This window comes from Muntiacus reevesi, chromosome X (genome assembly GCF_963930625.1).
Source record: "Muntiacus reevesi chromosome X, mMunRee1.1, whole genome shotgun sequence".
In the NCBI taxonomy this organism is placed as follows: Eukaryota; Metazoa; Chordata; class Mammalia; order Artiodactyla; family Cervidae; genus Muntiacus; species Muntiacus reevesi.
The window spans coordinates 36,107,950-36,130,883 of NC_089271.1; the positions used below are offsets into that span (position 1 = coordinate 36,107,950).

The 22,934-nt window shown below is 40.0% G+C and overlaps 1 pseudogene; it reads right to left on the minus strand.

The window, feature by feature from the left end:
- Positions 1-11,132: 11,132 nt before the first annotated feature.
- Positions 11,133-20,949, minus strand: LOC136154424 (MOB kinase activator 1A pseudogene; annotated as a pseudogene).
- Positions 20,950-22,934: the final 1,985 nt, after the last annotated feature.

Below are 22,934 nucleotides of genomic sequence, written 5' to 3' on the forward strand. Positions count from 1 at the left end.
CAACTGCCATTCCATCCCTTTAGATCATCACAGAGCACCGAGCTGAGCTCCCTGAGAAAATTATTAGTTCTCATCAATGAGGCTATTATTTTATGAGCCAGCAGAAATCCTTTTTTATTTTGCTATTAATCCTTTTAATATTTTTCTATTATTAATATGTGCTGGTTGTACACCTGAAACGAACACAGCATTGTAAATCAACTATACTCCAATAAAAATTGACATATATATAGGTATATGAGGGTCAAAGTTAGTATTGACATTAAATTAGGGAATAAGAATATTTGATTTGTGGCAGAGGATGGGTATGAAACGGCAATGAAAGTTGTTTTCTCTTGCTTCTTCCCACCTACTCCCCTCCTTCACCACAGTTCTTCATCCTATAACAGTCTTACATTAATTTAGCCAAGAAGTTCTCATGTCTCACTCTAGTTTGTATTTCCTTACATTTAAATTTCCCAGGTTGCAGAATTCAAGACTATGACTCTCTGCTACAATATTTCCCTTTGATGGAATTAAAAATAAAGTTTTAAATCTTTTACCTAAGCATTTTTGTGTATAGCAACTAAACATCAATATGCCATCCAAAAGTAAACTAAGGATGAGATGTTTCAAAGTTTAAAGTCTCATCTCTTTCTTGGATCTTACACTTTAAGTTTACCATTAACGGGTAACAGAGACAAGCAATACCGTCCTATTGAGTAGCTCAGGGAACTATACTCAATGTCTTGTGATAAACTATAATGGACACAAATATTAAAAAGAATATGTATAATATAAATAAATATATATATTTTACAATGTTGTGGTAGTTCCTGCTGTATGGCAAAGTAATTCAATCACACACCCACACACATACATGCGTGTGACTGAATCACTCTGCCACAGAGCAGAAATGACCACAACACGGTTAGTCGACTGTACTTCAATTAAAGAAAACCAGGTAATAGAACACAATGAATTTAACAAATAGCTCTATACTTAAGTCACTAAAATGCGCTGTGTTCCATATGGGGGAATCAAAAATTGAAGAGGCTGCTTCTCAAATCTCATTCAAATACATGCATAAGATAAAGTGTGATAACTGTTATACCATAAGTACAAATAAAGTACAAAGAGAAAACAGGAGGGGCTTTCCTGCCCTGGTGGCTGAGTGGTAAAGAATCTACCTGCCAATGCAGCGGACACAGGTTCCAGTCCTGGTCCGGGAAGATCCCACAAGCTATGGAGCAACTAAGCCCATGCTCCACAAGTACTAACCTGTGCTCTAAAGCCCAGCAACCACAACCACTGAGCCCACACACCTCAATTACCAAAGCCTGCAGGCCCTAGAGCCCACACTCCCCAATAAGAGAACCACAGTGAGAAGCCCAAGCACTGCAAATAGAGAGTAGCTCCCGCTCTCTGCAACGAGAGAAAACCTGTGCAGCAACTAAGACCCAGCACAGAAAAAATAAACAAATAAAATTTATTCTTAAAAAAAAGGAGTTTGAGATTATGAACAGTATGAGCAAAGAATAATTAATACCTTCCAAACCCAAATACACGCTGTCTATAAGAAATTCACTTCAAATATAATGATATAAGGAGGTTAAAAATAAAAGGATGCAAAATGATATATCAAAAGAAATCAGAAGTAACCATACTAATATCAGATAAAGGAGACTTCACAGGAAAAAAAAAATCACCAGGGATAAAGGGGGACACTATATAATGATAAAAACATTAGCCTACCAGGGAGATACAGCAATCCTACATATATGTATACCCCAAACAACAGAGTTGCAAAAAACACAAGAGCAAAACTGACATGACTAAAAGAGAAACAGGCAAATCCACAATCAAGGATGACAATCTCAACACCTCTTGTCAGTAATTGATAGAACTACTAGATAAAAAAATCAGCAAGTATATAAAAGAACTGAACCACATCAGCCAATGGGATCCATCTAACAGTTATAGAACATTCTATCCAACAACAACAAATATCCATTCTTTTCAAGCACACAAGGAAAGCAAAAAGATAGGTAATAAAACATTAACAAATTGAAAACAACAGATATCTCTGATTGTAATGAAATTAAAATAGAAATCATTAACAGAACGTTAGGAATATCTCCAATTGCTTAGAAATTAAACATCACACTTCTACAGAATTCAGTGAAAAGAGGAAGTCTCAAGAGAGATTTTAGAAAATGTACTTATGAAATGTATTTATGCAGGGAGAAATGAAAATTTTCAGTGCATTCCATCTCTCCCAGGCTCGCCTCCTTCCTTGCCAGTCTTTTCTAATGATTACTTGGGCCCAGTTTTGAATGTGTGCATGAAACCGCCTGGATAGATTTGTCCAAACCACTGAAGCAACAAATTCCTTACCATTTGCAAAATTGACCCAAATAAAACTACACAAGTTAATCAGTCCTGGCCCTGGGACATAGGATGGATGAGGATGCACAAGGAGAGCATGGGAAATGGCAAGAAGAAAGTGTACTGTCCAGATCTCTAAGGGAATATCATTAGTCCTTGAATTATAGCCACTAAAATATGGTGACAAAGTGCAGAGACGCTGCTGCTGCCGCTGCTAAGTCACTTCAGTCGTGTCCGACTCTGTGCGACCCCACAGACGGCAGCCCACCAGGCTCCCCCGTCCCTGGGATTCTCCAGGCAAGAACACTGGAGTGGGTTGCCATTGCCTTCTCCTAGAGCATCCCTATTCAAACACCCTCGCAGATTCTGAGCATATCTTAGTCATATTCTTCTCCAAAGCTTACTTAGGACTAAGAGGAAGTCAGGGAAAAGAAGGGATGGATTAGGGACTTTATCTGACTATTCAACAAACATTTATTAAGGTCCTACTGAATACTGTATTAAGTGCTGGAGAGGCCCCCCCCCCCAAAAAAAAAGAAAAGAAATGACAAGCATATCCTTCAGAAGCTTTATGGCCTAAGTAACTGAATTAAATGGTAGGGGAGAGGAAATAAAGATAGTGATAATCTACTGTACAATCTACCGAAATTAATCACAATTCCATCTGAGAAGATTATTAAAGTATTAATCTGGCAAGTTCCAAGCATGAAGCTAACTAACAGCAGGGATTGAAAATGGAGTCGAGGACAAAAGGGAGTGAAAAGACCGGATCCCATTGAGGTTAAATGGGCTCAGAAGTCTTGGAGCTGCCTGACTCTCTGAGAGTTCAGCTGGGAAACAAAAAAATCAGGGGACAAAGTGGTGGATGAAAGAAATGTGGAAGAGGACAAAAGCGAGTGAAAGATTGTGAAGCAGTGGTTTTATGAAATAAAAGTTACAATTATTTGTTCCATGTGTGATGATTAAGCAGAATGAGTTGCAGATCTTTTTTCATTGTTCTTGTATCGCACGTTTATTTCTAGCCATATGTAACTTTTACTCAAAGAGTCAACAATTAATATTAAAATGATCCCATATTTTCTGTTTCTCTTCCCTTTGCCAGTTTACAAGCATGGAAACAAAGTAAATCATGTATTGCTGTTTAGAATTATTCACACCTGAGTAGTAACTAGGTCCCTTGAAAGCGTCAGTTGCTCAGTCATGTCCAACTCTTTGGGACTCCACTGACTGCAGTCCACCAGGCTTCTCTGTCCATGGAATTCTCCAGGCAAGAATACTGGACTGGTTGTCATTCATTTCTCCAGGGATTCTTCCCAACCCAGGGATTGAACCTGGGTCTCCTGCATTGCAGGCTGATTCTTTTACCGTCTGAGCCACCAGGGAAGCCCCTCGAGATACAAAGAAATATGTTAAGGTATTCCAGATATAGGACTCTTTCACTCTTTCTCAAGGTTCTGTTCCAAGATATTAAAAGTGAAAAGAAACTTGGAACCATGTAACTGAAGCTATCATCTGGCCCTCATTTTAAGAGTGCTCATCTTGTAGACATTTGCATGCTCACTGTGATAAAAAGAATTGTTCAGATCCAAGCATATTTAAATTCTTCATGGCATGATCATGTGTTATTATTAAAGAATAGAATATCTCAATTTTAAGTTAATTTGGGGTTATCATTTTGCTATAGGTTCAAATGCTGAACAGTTTATCACAAGACTATTACACACATGATTTTGTGCCTGGTGACCACTTGATCAAAGGTTATTACCTAGGACCTTTTGGGCTTCCCTGATGGCTCAGATGGTAAAGAATCCACCTGCAATGCAGGAGCCACAGGATTGATCCCTGGATTGGGAAGATCCCCTGGAGAAGGAAATGGCAACCCACTCCAGTATTCTTGTCTAGAGAAATCCGTGGACAGAGGAGGCTGGGGGGCTACAGTCCATGGGATCACAAAGAGTTGGACACGACTGAGCAACTAAGTGCGTGCATGCATGCACATGCACACGCGCGCGCGCGCACACACACACACACACACGGACCTTTCAGTACTGGCATAGTAACTATTATCCACCGGAAGAGGGTCTTGTTACATGTCTGATGCTAGCAAAGCTTCTTTAAAAGGCAGTTCCTGGCTTGATACTGGGCACTGGTTGGCAGAGAGAATCTTGCTAGCTGTATGGGTACATAGGGCTGATTCACATTGTTGTAAAGCAGAAACACAAAACATTGTAAAGCAATTCTGAAAAAATGTGTCACTCAGTCGTGTCTGACTCTTTGTGATCCCATGGACTGTAGCCTGCCAGGCTCTTCTGTCCATGGGATTCTCCAGGCAAGAATATTGGAGTGGGTTGCCATTTCCTTCTCCACACAACTATTATGGTATTTTTAATTATAGGAAGTCATCTTCTGAGGTGCTTGTATTAAAAACCTCAAAGTTACTTCCCATCGCTCTTTTCCTCTCAGTATAACATGGGAAATTATTCAATTAGCTAAATAAAAATTTATTTTGTGGGAAATCATTTTCTCTCAGTTCTTGTTCTTGTTCAGCTGCCAAGTCATGTCCAACTCTGCAACCCCATGGACTGCGGCACGCCAGGCTTCCACTATCTCCCAGAGCTTGTTCAGATTCATGTCCATTGACTCGGTGATGTTATCTAACCATCTCATCCTCTGTCTCCTCCTCCTCCTCTTTCCTCTCAGTACTTCAGTAATTTTTCTATTAATCCAGTATCACAAATCTATTATCATTTTAACTAATCATAATTGAAACAAGTGAAATAACATAACTGATAAACTATTATATTTTAAAACCCTTATAAGACAATCTCATCTAATAGCTCAGTAATATTTTATTACATGCTTTCTTACTAATATGACAAAGAGGTAATCACCACTCGGTGGTAATATGAAGGAAAAATATTAAGTGCTACTCCTATCTTAGGTGATCATCATACATATGCTTCTTATCTGAAGTAGCAAGTGAAATCAAATGGTTTTCCACATGACTGCACTGTCAATCCACCTGCTCTCACCTAATTGAGTGATTCTCATCATTCTGCCTCCCAAGGGGTCACTTGCAAGGATAAGAAGTATGAGAATCCCACACGGCGGCAAAGCTTCCTACAACCATGGGTTGGTGCAACCCTATAAGGGGCCTTTTAGACAACACTGAACAAGAATGACTTTCTTCCAGGAGAGGAAGGATGAGATAAGCATGGTACTGCAGAGCGGCACACTCCAATTAGCCTTATCACAGTCCTCAATTTACTCATCTGGAAACCAGAAGACTGCCTGTAAGGTTTTTTCTCAACCTGTGGCTCTGGGTACCACAGAATCTATCCTTTCCTGACTCCAAAAACGGAGGAGGGACCCCGAACACCCCCAAGTCTGGTTAAAACAGGAGATAGGCGCAATCGTAACTGGCATTTAGACACATGTTTACCACCCTGAAGACACAGATCCAAAGTTCAAGGACACAAGTACAAGAACAGGTAGGAATCCAAAGCTTCACGTGCACCAAAAGGTAAAAGGCATGCGTGACTGGTGTCAGGTCCATAATGGAGCTGTAATTGCTTTTTCTGTGGCTCTCCTGGGGCAAGGCAAGTCTATCAGGACTTCAAGTTGCAAGCAGTATAAAACCTGTCTTACAGTGACTTTTAAACAAAGATGAAGTTTATTTTTCTCCATTAACAAAAAAATCTCAAGGTAGGTAGCTACTGGTCTTGATCCAGAAACTTGATGACTTCAGAACCAGCATCTGGTACTCATTTGACTTTTTTCTCCTGGTTGACCCTTTGTGATGATAAGATGAATGCCCCAGCTCCACATATTTTGCTGACCCAAGGTAGTATGAAAAGAGGATCCAAAAGGAGGAGGGAGGGCAAAGGGAGGGCAAGCTGGTGTAGCCACTATGGAGAACACAATGGCAGTTCCTTTAAAAAACTAAAATAGACTTGACATATGATCCAACAATTCCACTCCTGGGTATAATACCCAGACAGTACTCTAATTTGAAAAGATACATCCACCCATATGTTCAAAGCAGTACTATTTACAATAGTCAAGACATCAAAGCAATCTAAATGTCTATCAACAGGTGAATGGATAAAGAAGATGTTTATATATACAATGGAATATTACTGAGACATAAAAAAGAATGAAATAATATCATCTGCAGCAACATGGATGCAACTAGAGTTTCTCATAATGAGTCAAGTAAGTCAGACTGAGAAAAATAAATATATGATATCACTTATATGTAGAATCTAAAAAAAAAAATGATACAAATGAACCTAATTACAAAACAGAAATAAGCTCACAAAGAAAACAAACTTAGGGTTACCAAAGGAAATGGGCTTCCCTGGTGGCTCAGATGGTAAACAATCTGCCTGCAATGCGGGAGATGCAGGTTCAATCCCTGGGTCAAGAAGATCCCCTGGAGAAGGGAATGGCAACCCACTCCAGATACAAATGAACTTATTTACAAAACAGAATTAAACTCGCAAAGAAAACAAATCTATTGTTACCAAATGACATAGTGGGGGTAGGGGAGAGATAAATTAGGAGATTTGGATTAACATATACATGCTACTATGTATAAAATAGATAACCAACAAGGACCTACTGTATAGCATGTATAGTGCAGGGAATTATATTCAGTATCTTGTAAGAGCCTATAGTGGAAAATAATCTGAATGTGTGTGTGTGTGTGTATATGTGTGTGTGTGTATATGTATGTGTGTGTTATATGAATAACTGAATCACTTTGCTGTACATTTGAAACTAACAACACTGTAAATTAACTATACTTCAATTAAAATGGTTAATTTTTTTAACAAAAAGAACATTTAAAAATATTTTGGATGGCAAAGAACACTTACTATTTCTGATGTAGACCAAATATGTAATGTTGCTCCATAACAAGTGTACCGCCCACTGGTAATCCATCTGGATTTACAGAATACTTGTTTGGCATAGAATTTGATAATCAGAAAAACCTCAAGCAAATTTCAATGCACTTGATTTAGTAAAATTACTGCCACTTCATGTAATGTCCCTACTACTGTTGGAAGCCTTTTACAGCCTGGTACATCACAATATAATGCAAAACTTACAAAGACTGAGAACAGATGATCATTTCCCCTTTTTGCCAAAATTCTACAGTAGCAAAAATCAAATCTACTCACCAAACTGAATGTGCAGGAGGAAATAATATCCCTCCATGAAGGTGTTCAGGGTTTGGTGCTGTCAAAAGATAAACCGAGGCATACTAAAAATTTTATGAGCTTATCAGAGTAACAATTGATTCCAGTGGAATTGGAAATAGTTAGGAGCACACTGCCAGGAGGAGCCAGGGGAGAGATTATATAGAGAAGTGCAGAGGCAAAGAAAGGAAATTCTTCGATGGGCTACAGCTTAAAGCCTAGGTGACTTGTTGTAACTGGTTGTTCTTAGGTTTCAATTTCACAACCTTGAGGCATTTGCAGGCTTAGGTTTTAGTTGACTTACATAGTGGCATTACAGCCACCTCAGCCTAATGAGCTCCTTGTTTAATGAATGTAACTGTCCAGGCCAGTACTTCTCTGGCTAGGATTCCACCCTGAGAAGCAGGAGCAGCAGCAGCACCATGATTTGAGTCTACTTGGAAATAAACTTCTAGGACTTAAGACTTTTTAGGCCTGATTTGTTTCTGCTAATGACATAGTGATATTATGATTAAGAAGCTCCATTTCTGGTTTAACCTCACCACTCAGAGAGAAAGTCCAGAGAATAATAAGGAAAACTCGAGTTTGGAAAACTTGAACTCACCAGTAAAATTGGCCCTGGGAACTTGTCCTTTGTTGTGAAAGTCATGATGAGCACTGATTTGCTTTTCTAGAATAACTAGGAAGCTACCTGAGTTAGGATGCTACAAGTCTACCATGAAACACTTCATTAACTAGTAGTCCTATAAAATCACGGATGAAGAATAAGATAGATAGATCTGGGGGCCAAAACCAACACGGTAGCACATGGAATCATCAATATTCAAACAAAGATCTATGATGGCCCCATGGTTTAAAAATTTTTGTTTTTAAAGGCCTGAAGATAAAAGCGCCACAGATTGACTACACAATGTAGCAAGCTCTCTCCATCCTATGAGTGGGATTAGGTGCAAAGAGCAAAGATAACAGATATTGAGAATAGAGGCCTTGTGATTTGGAGTGGGCAGGGGAGTATGGGTTGTGGAACAAGACACTCTGGCTTAAGGCACGGAGAGATACCAGGAAAGTGAAACAGAAGTCAGATTTCTTCTGACTCCTCAAAGTTTAGCTTTGAGCCAAGTCAGGAGGGTGTCATCCTCTCCCATTCTCTCCACTTTCAGCTTTCTTCTACCCTCGGCTCCCTGGCCTTGAATGCAAACAAATAATGTTTGTATCAGGGTTTTAGTGTACCTGGTGATAATTGTGCTTATTAAAAATAATAAAGGGCATCATGAGTCTCAAATTACAAGCTTTTGGTTTGTGGTTAACAATGAATGTCTTTGGGATCTGATGATGTTTGGTTTAAAGTGTAGTCATGAGGAAAGAGAGGATTTCTAGTGCTGAAAATACATGTAGAAAAGTGAGGACCCCTGTGTTTGAGAATAACAGAAATACTAGAAATGAAGACGAAAATGTGACTCTAGTTGAAAAATAGAAGTTAATTTCTTCTGGAAAAATAAAATAAAAGTGACAAGATTTAATTTAAAGTTGAGAGGCAGTAACATTCTAGGCATTATCTAGACTCCCCTACAAAACAGCTGACAGGAAAATTATAGGTTAGCTTCACAGAGGGCTTTTCTCTTTTTTCACAAGTGACAGCCCACTGTTTCACTCAACAAATGATGATATAAATTAGATGAAAATTCTTTCAAGTGCTGTATGTATTTAAGAATTTATTAAAATTGAGTTAATAAAATGGAATTTTCTAAACAACAATTTTCTTTATAGCCTAGTGGGATAATAAAAATTTAAAAAAAATACTATCAAATCTAACCTTCATCAAAGCCATCAAGGAGGTCAGTGAGTGACTAAGAAAATCAGGGCTCTGAAATACAGAATGTCCGGGAATTTAAAACTTTGTTTCTTTTGCAAATCTTCCAGTACACTTGTTGTGCCTCAATATATTCTAAACTGTTAGCTGGAGTAAGTCCTAGGAGCCAAATGAAAAATAGGTGCTTTCTTATTTAAGGGGAAGGTCCTTTTTATTAACTGAAATAAAGTATGCTGAATATGGATACTAAAACAGTTAAAAAGAACGGAACTCCTATGAGGGCTCAATCCTTAAAGAATAGATAGCACACCATAACTTAGCTGTGCTATACTTTTGGATATCTTCATGGCTTTTATTGTGGTCTTCCTTAATTTATATTTATTGGGATAAAGCTTGTGGACTCCCACACTATAACATGAATGAAAACAGTAGCTTTGAGACCTCTGTTTGTGATAACGCTTTAGAAGATTTTTTTTTCTTAACCAAACTCTTCATATGTTAAAATTAATTTGAATGAGGCATTTGAAAATAAAAATCTATAAGATTAGCCTTAGGGAAAAAAAAGATTAGCCTTAGAAGATGCAAAAGATATATAAATAATTTCTGATATATATCATTTCTGTGTATATAAACACACACTTATGCCCTCCTAACAATGTAGATACATTTATGTTGATAAAAATCTCAAAGATTATAAAATAAAAAGGAATTTAAGGAAAAACTTTAGTTGCTCCTACACCACATGTGTCATATAATATTTATTAAAATAGCAATTATGATTTTTTAAAAGGAAGATAGCGAGATAGGTAGACAGGTAAGTAGGTAGATTCTTAACTATAAAAAGCACTTGTATACAAACATGAAAATAAAATACAAAGTAAAACGTATGTTCTAAATGGTTAAAAAAAAAGCCTCTTTTTATTGTTTAGATTGAAGTAGAATAAAACCTATCTGGTGATGTGATGGTACTGTTAAGAAATTTGGTTTCAAAACTTTTGGAAACCAATAAATTACTGACTGAAATGCTCACTATCCATTATATTGTCATTGGAAAAAGATTCAATTTCTTCAGCAAAGAAACAATGTTAAACTAATAAAGTACAGGTTAGTCATCATATATTACAAGTGTGACTTCATGAAATAACAGGTCTTCGAGTACGTCAAAGCTAACTACACTCTTGTATTCTTACTTTGAAGCCAACCTACCACTGGAATAATTTTATCAGTTAACACAGACAATGTGTGTCTGTACCTTGGTTTCTCAAAGTTTGTATCACCGATTGTATTAGCTAGGGATGCCAGGACACAAAGTACCACAAGCCAGATGGCTTAGAAAAACAGAAATGCATTGTCTCTCAATTCTGAAGGCTAGAAGTTCAAAATCAAGGTAAGGGCAGAGTTGGTTTCTTCTGAGAGCTGTGAGGGAAGGATTTGTTAGGGCTTCCCTCTTGGACTTAGAGAAAGGGATGACGTGTCTTAAGTTTTCATGTTCGCAGGACATTCTCCCTTTGTACATGTCTCTATATCCAAATTTCCCCTTTATATGACACCAGTCATGCTGGGTTCAAGTCCAAACTAATGACCTCATTTTAACTTAATTACATCTGCAAGGACTCTACTTCCAAATAAGGTACTGGGGGTTAGGACTGCAACATATGATTGGGGGTGCACAATTCAACCTCCAACACAAGTCTATGGCAGATTAGCAATAAGATAAGTCAAACGGTACACGAAGCAAGAGGATAACTGTGTTAAAGAAACCTGTATTTCAATCCAAACTCCTCAATGAATTCCTGAAGTGGTGCCAACTGTCCTCTATCAATCAAATTGAAATCTTGAACAAATAAAGTACTTAAAGGACACACTGTGACAGGCCTTTTCTGGCAGCTACATCACAGAATCAAAGTGCTGGTAAGAAAGGTGGGCAGTAAACTCTGAACAGAGGCTTTAGAAGAGTCTTTACCACAGATATAAGATTTTGGGGAAACGGGACACCAACCTTAGAAGGAAAAAGAGCTTCACAGTCAAGTTCATCCTGAACTCAAAGCATCTAATGGTCAATATATTATGGAGCAGGACACGTGACTACTGTCAAAATTAGTACCGTCTTCCCAGTGGTGTTCAGATCTTGGATCTGCAGCTTGGTTCAGTGCTCAGGTGTGATCTGGCTGGAGAAATCCATAGTGTTAACTGTCATCCATTGACAGAGGTCCTCTTGCTCGGGCAACATGGCAGCTCCCTTCGTGTTCCCACTTCTGACAGTGCTTCTGCAGGTTTTAAATGTTCATACTGATGAGCTCCTTCAGGGATGTTCTTGGATTTCAATGTATTAGAAGAATGGCTGCTGAAGGGGAAGCTCTTTTCTTCTTGAGTGTGAGGGTAGAGGTTGGGGAAGGAGAGAACATTGGGTTGCAGTGCAGTCAGTATACAAAGTCAGCACTTGGGAACCAGGAGGGGTAGACACTCCTCAGTCTGTGGACAGCAAAACATAGACTACTGCTACCCTGAGCGGGGGTCAAACTTGGGGCTGCCTCCCCCACATCACCAACCAGAAAAATGGACCCAGCCGTATTTCACAAGGAAAGATTCCACTTACACTGCAATTATAATGTCGAACATCAATTATCATCTTTGGACATCAAATAGCCAAACACTATATAATGAAGAATTGTGGTAAATCATATGAAGGGAAAGAAAGAAATTCTCTAAAGAACCCCAGTAAAACGTGAAAATTGGTTGTATGTCTCAAGAATGAGATAATGTGTGAAAAGTACTCTGCATAGCATCTGGTGTTCAGTAAATGTTCAATAACATGAGCTATTTTGATATTATGATTTTTCCCTCTAAGTCCAGGCACTAATAGCTTTTTAAATTTTTTATTTATTTTAGCTTTGACTGCACTGGACCTTTGTTGCTTTGTATGGGCTTTTCCCTAGTTGCAACTCTTTGTTGTATTGTGGTGGCTTCTCTGGTTGTGAAGCACAGGCTCTAGATGCACGGGCTTTAGTAGTTGCAAAACACGGGCTTGGTAGTGGTGGTGCATGGGTTTAGCTGCTCCACAGCACGAGGGATCTTCCTGGACCAGGGATTGAACCTATGTCCTCTGCACTGGCAGGCTGATTCTTATATCCACTGCGCCACCAGGGAAATTCCTTTAATACTGTCTATACTGAAATGTTTGTTGACTTATAGTGATGGATCCTTCTTAGGAATTCATAGTCCATTATGTAGTAGAGCCAATTCACCAACTTGTTCATCTATCCTTCCATAAAGAAGAATTAAGTATATTCTATGTCACAATTCAAGCTTGTATAGTTTCCTCTCTTTGCACCCTAATCACAGCGTTCTATTAATGCCATGACTGTCAGACGGAACTGACAAATTAGATGATGATGTTTGTATTATTTTCTGCCAAGACACAAGAAGTTATAATGTTTATATCATGCAAAGATCAGACTGGTATCGAAATCATCCTTGCCAGTTTTTGTTGTCAGTCACTTCCTTAGGTTCTGTCCAGTCATCCTGCAGAGTCTTACTATTTTGATTTCCTTCAGCTTGATGCCCCTCTCTCCTCCACTAGGAAAGCATTCTTGGTGCGTGGTGCTGGGAGGGAGGGTGTCATGGGCAGCCTGTGTGCCATTCCAGGAGCATCCCTGGGTGACTGGAGGGACCCAAGTGCCCGCCTCTGAGGAGGAGAGAATGGAGTTTCCCTCCAGAATGTGGGGCGGGGTCAGCCACAAGCTTGTGCAGAGACGTGTCTCTGGTCCCTTCTGCTGTTGGCCTCTGCTCATGAATTTCCAGGCAACAAGTAGGTCAGAGAGTCAGGTGATTCAAAATTTTTATCCTGTGAGTGCTTTGAGGTCCATTTTATCAAGGCCTTCAAAGTTCACTTCAATCGCTTCTACAGTTTCTTCACATCAAGTGGCCATTCAAGTACATCTTTCCCCTTCCATCTCTTTGAGGAGAGCTTTAAGAGGAATTTTAAGTGCTGCTTTAACTAAGTGGGATCAACATGGACTTGAAACACCCTTATAAACTGGGAAGGAGAGCTTCTATTTATGGAAGGGTTCTCCTGGTCTGTCATAAAGCTGAAGCTGGGACCATATCTCCTAAAGAATAATCAACACAATAAAACAGTAAAATAATAATAATAATGTAACTGAGCAGGACCATATGGTGCCTCCCCCCTCCACATACTCTGCTTTAGCTCCTCTCTGAAGTACCTGGATAATAGTATTGCATTTGATGCACATCTTCTGAGTTGCTTTGCAGAAGTGAAAACTTCCCACCAAATAGAAGATGTTAACTACTCGATGACCGTGAGCGCAAAGTCCCAGGCCCCCTGGAGCCTAAGAACTGAGAAAGTTAACCCCTGTGACACCACCCTGTTGCTTCCTCATCAGACCATCAGAGAATTGTGCATGATCCACCAGGTCACCCCTCCCAATCTGGTTTTTAAAAGTGCTTCCCTTGAAGCCCTTCCAGGAGATCAAGTTACTTCAGATATGAGCCACCTTATCGCCTTGCATGTCTGCTTAGTTGATAAGTCGTGTCGAACTCTCTGTGACCCCATGGACTGCAGCCCACCAGGCTACTCTATCCATGGGACTTCCCAGGCAAGAATATTGGAGTGGGTTGATATTTCCTCTTCCACGGGATCTTCCTGACCCGAGGATCGAATTTGTGTCTCCTGAATTGGCAGGTGGATTCTTTACCACTAAGCTACCTGAGAAGCATGGCCTGCAATGAATCTTTCTCTGCTCCAGACTCTGACATTTCACTTTGCTTGGCCTCACTGTGCATGAGGTGCATAGGCTTCATTAAAAATAATAGCTAAATTTATTAAATCTTTAATACTGTGTCAGTCAAGCACAGTGAAAGGTAAAAGTGAGCCCTTCAACCATCGACTCATGTGATCTCAGCCACACAAACATGCAGGATGTATTGTTATCCCCAGATGGGCCAGCTGAAGCTTGGAGAAGTTGCACATCTTGCCCAAGAATCTATTGCAGAGGCCACGTGATCACTGATATTTTTCCCTAAAATAATGCTGTATATACATGGACTTCTCTAGAGTTTCCAAACTTGTTTGGTTTACACTATTTCCATTTGATTTCCCTCCTGACATATTCACGAGGGTCTGCTCCAACCACATCTTGCCTGCCTTCTCTTTCATCAGAGAAACTAGAAAGCATTATCTTTAGAATACTGTTTAAATCATAGAAACAATGAGTTCGAGTCTGGCCCTAATGGCTGCCTCCATAATGTGTTCTGGACCAAGGAAATTTTCTTCTCCGGGTAAATGGTGGATTGGGTAGAAAGGCCGATGATCTCCAAAGTTCCCAAGGAGCCCTCCACACAGTCACTCAAACACTCAGCACAAAACCCAGTCCCCATTCGCCCTCCTCACTGAAGTCACAGAACCGGAGTGTGAGGTTCCTTTCTGGCCACTAGAGGGCAGCAAGCCACAACCGAGACGCTCCAAGCTGCAGGGCACTACATCATGAGGCCGCAGGAAAATGTTGCTAGAACGTTTTTAGAAGGAAAAACACCCCATATATGTTCAGTGCATATTACTGAGATGCCTCTGGTTCTTAAGGCTTCTGAAGACTTCCCAGAGTGTAAGTCTTAAGGAAACAAATAGAGAAGGCGTGTCTCTGGGGTATCCATCTGAGTCTTCCAAACGCCCTATGCTTTCCATTTTATCATAAAGTTTCATTTTCTCCACCCCCTTAGCTATTTGGAACAAGACACAACCTCAAGTGTTCTCTTTTTTTTTCTCTCATAATTTATTTTCTTGAAAGCAATAATGTCCCGCCCCATCTTCACTTCTCCTGAGGTTACACACCCGTTCTCTCCCTGTTTATCTTTCCCCTGCCCAGTCCTCTCTTTCCCTCTGTGTTGCATTTCTGGAAAGGAATAAATTTTCCTCCAGGAGCTGATAATTCACTCTTGCTGTTTCAACTCCCACCTGGGGGCTGTGACTTACAGATCTGTTCTCTCTGGCCCACACCTCTCCTACAAGCATCAAAGATCTATTTCTCACTGTTAGACATCTGCATGTAGGTGGGTCCTCAAGGACTGCAACTCAACCAGACTGAACAGGAGATGGCGCTGTTTCAAATGATCCCAACCACCACAAACATACTTGCAAACATTTGCATTTAGAGAGAGCATCTTTGAAATGATACACCAGAAACCAATAAAGGTGGTTACAGTGCTGGGGAGTGAGACAGCCAGGGGACAAGGGTGAAGAAAAACTCACTTCTCTCTAGCCTTTTGAACCCTTTGGATATCATATAATATGCATGGAGTACCTACTAAAAAAAAGTAATTATATAAACATTTTAATGCTTACATCATCTAGAGTTCTGCCAAGCTCAGCGTTCTTCTTCTGCCATGTGCTCCCTGGGTAAGTAAGTTTACTCTCAGTTTCAACCACCAGCTATGAGCTGGTGACTTACAGATCTGTCACCTCTGGCCTGCCCCTCCTGCAAGCTTCCAAGTTCCACTTCTCCCTGTCACACATTGGTCTGTGGCTATGACACCAGAACCTCAAATGCCATGTCTCCTGCACCCCATTCACCATCTTCCAGCACTTGACCTTGAGGAAGGCTCTCAAGAAATTTTGCTGAATTGAAGGGCAAAACTGCTGCTGCTCTTCCTGAGTTGTCTGTCACAGCTGCCAAAGCCCCCTCACAATCCCCTGCTGTCTCGCCCCGCCTCCACCAGAACTAGGACTCATTCCTTCCCTCCCCAGATCCACCCAACCAGCCAGTCACATAGCCCTGCCACTCCCCTAATATACCTCTCAGATTTAGCCCATCCTCCCCTTTTCTATTACCTTCCGGCTCAGTTGGTAAATAATCTGCCTGCAATGCAGAAGACCTGAGTTCCATCCCTGGGTCAGGAAGATCCCCCTGGAGAAGGAAATGGCAACCCACTCCAGTACTCTTGCCTGGAGAATCCCATGGACAGAGGAGCCTGGTGGGCCAAAGTCCATGGGGTCACAAAGGGTCGGACACAACTGAGTGACTAACAGTTTCAATACTTATCATCTCTTTCCTGGGCCTCCATGCTTCCTCCCAATTTGGCTTCCTTTTTCCAGGATTGTGCTTCACAAAGTTCCCCCTGACACAGCTGCCCAAGGCACGCATGCAAGTCCAATAGCACCACTCCTGGCTCACCCCTGGGGTTGGGGGGCCTCCCTGTGCCTGTCGAGGAGGCCCCCACTCCCCAGTACCACATGACATCCTTGTCCCTCCCCACGTGGTCTTGACAACTTGCCTGGCTTCATCTCTTCCCATTTCCTGCCTTGTTTCCAGGCAACTGTTTACAGTTTCCCAAACATCCTCTGCTGTTCTTCCCTGACACCTTTGTGCTGGAATGCCCACTCCTGACCCCCTTTAGCTTCCCTTCGTCTTGGCCATCTCCTCACCGTCATGTGACACTCATACAGAGGAAGAAGCAGGGAATAAATATGTTCTGAGATCTTCTGTAAAGACTGAAAACCACCAGCCCTGGGCTCAGTCATCATGCCATTTACAAAGCAAAATTAACAGGAACATGATTGCCTGCTAGTTTAATTCTGTGGTATAAATAACTGACCTAAAACTTCATTGAAGACATTAACAGTCTTGCATAATCATTTAAGGAAATGAAAAGGAGCAAGAGAAAACTCAAATTTCAGTTGCATCATGTGTGGTTGCCCAACAAAAGGTACTGAGTAGGTACTGAGATTCACGGAATCCCCTGTTGTCATGTGACATGTTCCAACAACTTTAATTAACTTTATAAATCAGGTTAGCACCTACCCTCCTCTTAGACTTGGGAACAAACTAATGAATATGATGTGCAGGTAGCAGAATGAAAATGTATTTTTGTCTCTCATAAAGGCTCCTTTTTCATTGCTAGGGTCATATCTTGAGACTCAGGGCAAGTCTGAGTTCATTTAGTGCAGAGAAAATATGTCAGGATTTGGATATTATAGATTTAAATCATAAAACAAAATACCTTGAGTCTCAGTATTAATATAAGCTTGCAGTGATACATAGAGGAGATATTCCCAATACCCAAGAGGTCTTGATCAAATCAAATTGGGACTCAATGGGAGACAAATGCAGAGCAGAAGTGTTCAAGATTTTGACATCACTCTAATGTCACTAAGTTGCCACAGCCTATCAGAGATGCTATCAGAAAAATTCAGGGTCTGGGTTAGCTTTTGCCTCACCTTTGTGGCACACACCAAGGATCAAAAAATGGAAACCAGAAGAATAATAACCACAAAGAGCAGTTGTGTGTGACAGCTAAAAAGAAAAACAAACCTCAGCCTTACTTCAATTTGTTTATTCACTCATTCCACAATATTTACTGAATGCTATGTGCAACAATTTGGAGAAAGATCATGCTAAACAGAGTGATAACATATCCCTGAGATGCTTCTAAATGAACTAGTCTCTATTTTTCAAGGACATTTGTGGAGAGGTGTTGTGAATAAGGAGACATAACAGAATTAAGTTGCATATCCAGTCAGGAATGGGGGGTATCCAAGTCCCTCTCCTTTGTTCTCATGTGAAGGAAAGTTACAGCCACAGAATAAAGGACACAAAATACACATAGATAGGTATGGTGACCATACATCTGAAGAATTTGGGACAATCTCAATTTTAATATCCTTTTCCCTTGTCTCAAAAAGCATGCATGTCAAACCGTATGGCCCAATTGTGACTTGGGAAATATAGCTAGCCTGGCAGATACACAGAGAGGGCATCTAATGACTTTCCAGTCCTGTCAGAAGAACTAAAGAGAGCAAATCAAATGCTCCCTAAGAAACGCTGAATTTGAAGGTCGTGAAGGCGAAGATATGGATGGCTCTGGATACACGAGAAGACAGAGCAAAGGGACCTGGACAAGCTGCTCTCCAGAGCAGAGCTCCTTAGAAACATTTCCTTGGTACTCAGAAAGAGGAGAAAATGTAAAAATAAAATTAAAAAGAAACTAGAAAGGCGAGGAGAATGAAGGAAGCACCTCCTGAACTTTTCTTGAAGGTCAAGATAATTTGATAATTTATGAAGAGACTCGCATTAACTCCGCATTCCCCATTTTGGAGCTTTAATAAGCTCTGGGATAATTTTGTTTTTTCAGAGAATAAACTACACTAATCTTGGGAGATGGTCATAGATATGTTTTAGTGTAGTATTGGTACTGCTGAAACACAAGTAGATAAGTTGGTTTATACAGAGAAATTGAATTATTATAAGGATATTTTCAAGGTTAGCTATACTCTGGGAATACGTCAACACATTGACTAGGTCAGCGGATGGACCACAAATGATGTTTTCTAAAGACCAACTCTTCTTCATTCTCTTGTTCTACATTCTTTGTAGCTTGGCTGTTCCAAGTCAGAAAATCTGGATTTGAACCTGGTTCTTCTATTTGCTGAATGTTAGATGTGAGACATGACATTTTCTGCCTGAGATTCCTCAGTCAAGAAAGGAAACAAGTCCTGCCTTGAAGAGATTTCAGACAGATTAAATAACCTAAAATACATTCAAGTGCTCAGAACATGATAAAATGATACATAAGTGATAGTTATCAGTAGTCTTTACCAACTCTCTCTGGCCTGTTGGCCGTGGTACAGGAGGGAGTGTTCTAAAATCGAACAAAGAAGAATCTTGATCAATGAGCTAAAAATATATATATTATACAATGGTAGGAGAACTAATTCTCAATAATCATATACTACAAATTTGTGTTATACCTGGGTAACCCCAAATTCTATTTAAATGCTAATATCACAACTGCTTCTGTTTGACTCTGAGCCCTCTAATAAAGATTTTATTTTTATTAGTATAAACAAATAGAATGACTATCTTGAATAAAGGGGATAGAAATGTTTTACCTACCATGTTCTTTATTGCCAAATAGTCTTACAAATAAGGCCAGAAATAAAGTTACCATTAAAACTAACAAAATGTTTGGTATGACCTCCTGCATGCTATTTGCATGATATTTTGGCTATAATCTTACCTTCAGTTGTCACCAAATGTTTTCCGAATCCTTATCAAATATTCACACTATGCTAGGTATTATTGGGATCATGATGATGATTAAGGCACACACGCTGTTCATCCTGTGAGAGAGAGGCAGTGAGGGTAACTGACAAAGCAGCCAGTTGTTATAAGAATTTTCTGGAAAAGGTTCAAAGTGCTCTGGGAATAAAAGCAAAAGGTAGATCACTTCCAACTGCAGAAATCTAAGAGGGCTTTGTAGGGAATTATTTGAACAAGGTCATGGAGGCGGGGTAGGACCCCACTGTCAGATTGGCAGTAGAGGGATGGGGTTAGTGGTGAGGTTGAGAAGCAAGCTTGAGCTTGACTCAGAAAGTATGAAAGCAGAATGCATCCAGAACAATAGCTACAACAGTGTGGAGTTGTACAGAAGACAGGGAGTAAAGAAGACAAATTTGAAAAGACAGGTCAAGAGAAGACTGTGGAAGGTTTTAAATGACTGGCCAGCAGACAAGTTTTGTTTTTTTTTTCCCCCCTTGATGCAGAAATCCAATGAAGGAAGAATGTCATGAGGGATCTTTGTTCTGGAAAGATGCACAACCAGTGTCAGTATGGAGGATTTACTGGAGAGGTGAGAAAGAGATTAAAGGGAAGTCAACCAGATAAGGAGCTCAGGCCATAGGTCAGAGGTATTAAGACCTAGAAGGTGTGCAGTGATGCAGAAAGCAATAGATGAATGGCACTTTGCTTTTTCATCTCTAGCTGCCACACTCCTTGAGTGCACTGGTCTTGGATACACTGTGTTGCTGAGATTAAGAGCCTTGGGCTCTGCTTATCTCTAAGGTAGAAGAATTTCATTTTGTTCCACATGAAAAGATAGAACTCTCTGTTTCTGGTTAGAGATCATTAAGATGATACTTTAATATTCTCCTCACAGTTTTTCAGATATTTATAAAAAAAAAAAATCTTCCTGATTTAAATCATCTTGGTCAGAAAATCTGCTTCAACTACTTCATTTTTACACATGAGAAAAGTTCCCCAAAGGTCAAGGACACAGCTCTAGATTTTTAGGGCTTCCCAGGTAGTGCTAGCGGTAAAGAACCTGCCTGTCAGTGCAGGAGATGTAAGAGACACAGGTTCGATTCCTGAGTCAGGAAGATCCCCTGGAGGAAGAAATGGCAATCCTCTCCAGTATTCTTGCCTGGAAAACCCCATGGACAGAGGACTTGGTGGGCTATAGTCCATGGGGTTGCAAAGAATCTCAAAGAATCAGACACGACTGAGCGACTAAGCATACGCTTAAAAAGTGAGCACATAAAGCATTTCTTATTAGTATATACAAGCTATTTTCAGAAATCTTTTGAATCATGAGCATGTTTGGAGCGCTAGAAGCCCTGATATCTAAGTAACCAAGGTCAACATAGGACAATGACCAGGTATCAAACCTTGTACTGAATTCTGAGTCGATCCACTGATTCTCACCCCAAAACACTGTGATAAGTCCATACTCATATCTCTGACAGTCTCATTTTTCCCTACCTCCATTCTTCTTTGGCATTGCACATCCTTCCTGCTGTTATATTCTGTGGCATATACCAGTTGCCTGGAGTCACAGGTAGATGTCAGCATATTAGTAAAATAATAACAACCCCCCCATAAAATCCTACTAGCTTCTCAAGCCTCCTTAGCACAAAACTCAAGTATTACCTTTCACTCAGGTCACCTTATTGCTCCCATAAGAGTTGGCTGATACTGATGTGTATTTATTGGATATATTGTTTAGGTTGATATAGAAGGGGAACAAAAGAGTCAATTCTCTGCACACATCAGCTCTTTTCTCTTTCACATGATCCTGGCGCCAGGTGGAGTATCGTAGGAGCATGAAGAGTACCAAGTTCCTATCCTTGATCCTGGAGGAGCAGCACCATAATTTTAAAAGGTGGGGGTCATAGGGTGGGCCCCCAAAGGGATGCTCTCAAGTTAGCCCTGTCCAGCTTGGCTCACCTTCTCCAGCCTGGCAAGGGTAACTATACTTATACCACACAAAACAGACATTGTGTCTAAAACTGTCTTTGGCGTCAAAGAAGGTAAATGCATGATGATAAAAGGGTCAATTCAACAGGACGAGATAACATTTATATGAATACACAGCTAAATGTATAAAGCAGATATTGATATATCTCCATATTATATGTCTTAAATATATACAAATTCTTTATTTGTCAACCATACATTAATAAAGGTGGGACAGTTCTAAAGGCAGAAAGTGACAGCAGTACAATAATAGTAAGACACTCTAATACCTCACTTAGTGGATAGAACATCCAGACAGAAAATCAAGAAGGAAGCAACTGACGTGAGAACACAATAGACTAAAATGACATAACAGAAATATACAGTAGTTATTATCCAAGTGTAGAAGAACTCACATTCTCCTCAAGTGCACACAGAACCTGCTCCAGGATAGAACACAAAATAGGTCACAAAGTAACTCTAACAAACCGAAGACCCCAAATAGCCAAAGCAATCCTGAGAAATAAAAACCATACTTCCTGATTTCAAAATATATTGTGAAGCTACAGTAATTAAAATAGCATCGTATTGGCATTAAAATCAGACATATATACCAAATAAATCCATGGGGCTTCTCAGGTGGTGCGGTGGTAAAGAATCTGCCTGCAATGCAGGAAACCCAGGTTTGATCCCTCAGTGGGGAAGATTCCCTGGAGAAGGAAATGGCTGCACACTCCAATATTCTTTAAGGGAAAAATCCATGGACAGAAGAGCCTGGTGGACTACAGTCCATGAGCTGCAAAGAGTCACACACAACTAAGCAACCGAGTACAGTACAGCAGCAGAAAAGAAAACCCAATGAGAAAAAGATACTCTCCTCAGTAAATGCTTCTGGGAAACCTTGGTATCCACATGCAGAAGAATGAGATTATCTATTTAAACAAAAACTCAAAACGTATTAAGATTTAAACATGAAACTGAAACTGTAACACTACTAGAAGATAACATATGGGAAAAGCTTCCTGATGGTGGTCTGGGCAATTACTTTTTGGATATATCAGCAAAAGCAGAAGCAACAAAAGCAAAAGTGGATGAGAGAAATTTTATCAAATAAAAATGCTTCTGCAAAGCAAAAGGAAGAGCCAACAGAGGGAAAAGGCAAGTCACAGAATGGGGGAAATATTTCAAACCATGTATCTCATAAGGCTTAATATCCAATATATGTAAGTAAGTCATACAACTCAATGGTCGAAAACAATGCCTCAATTAAAAAAAAAAGGGCAGAAGACCTACATTTCTACAAAGAAGATACACAAATGACTAAAAGGTATGAAAGAGTACATGATATCACAAATCATCAAGGAAATGTGAATCAAAACCACAATGAGATGTCATCTCACACGCTTTAGAATAGCTATTTTCAAAAAGACAAGAAATAACACATGTTGTTGAGGAAGGGGAGAAAATGGAACCCTTGTGCATTGTTGATGGGAATGTAAATTTTTATCACCATTCTTTAAAACAGTATGG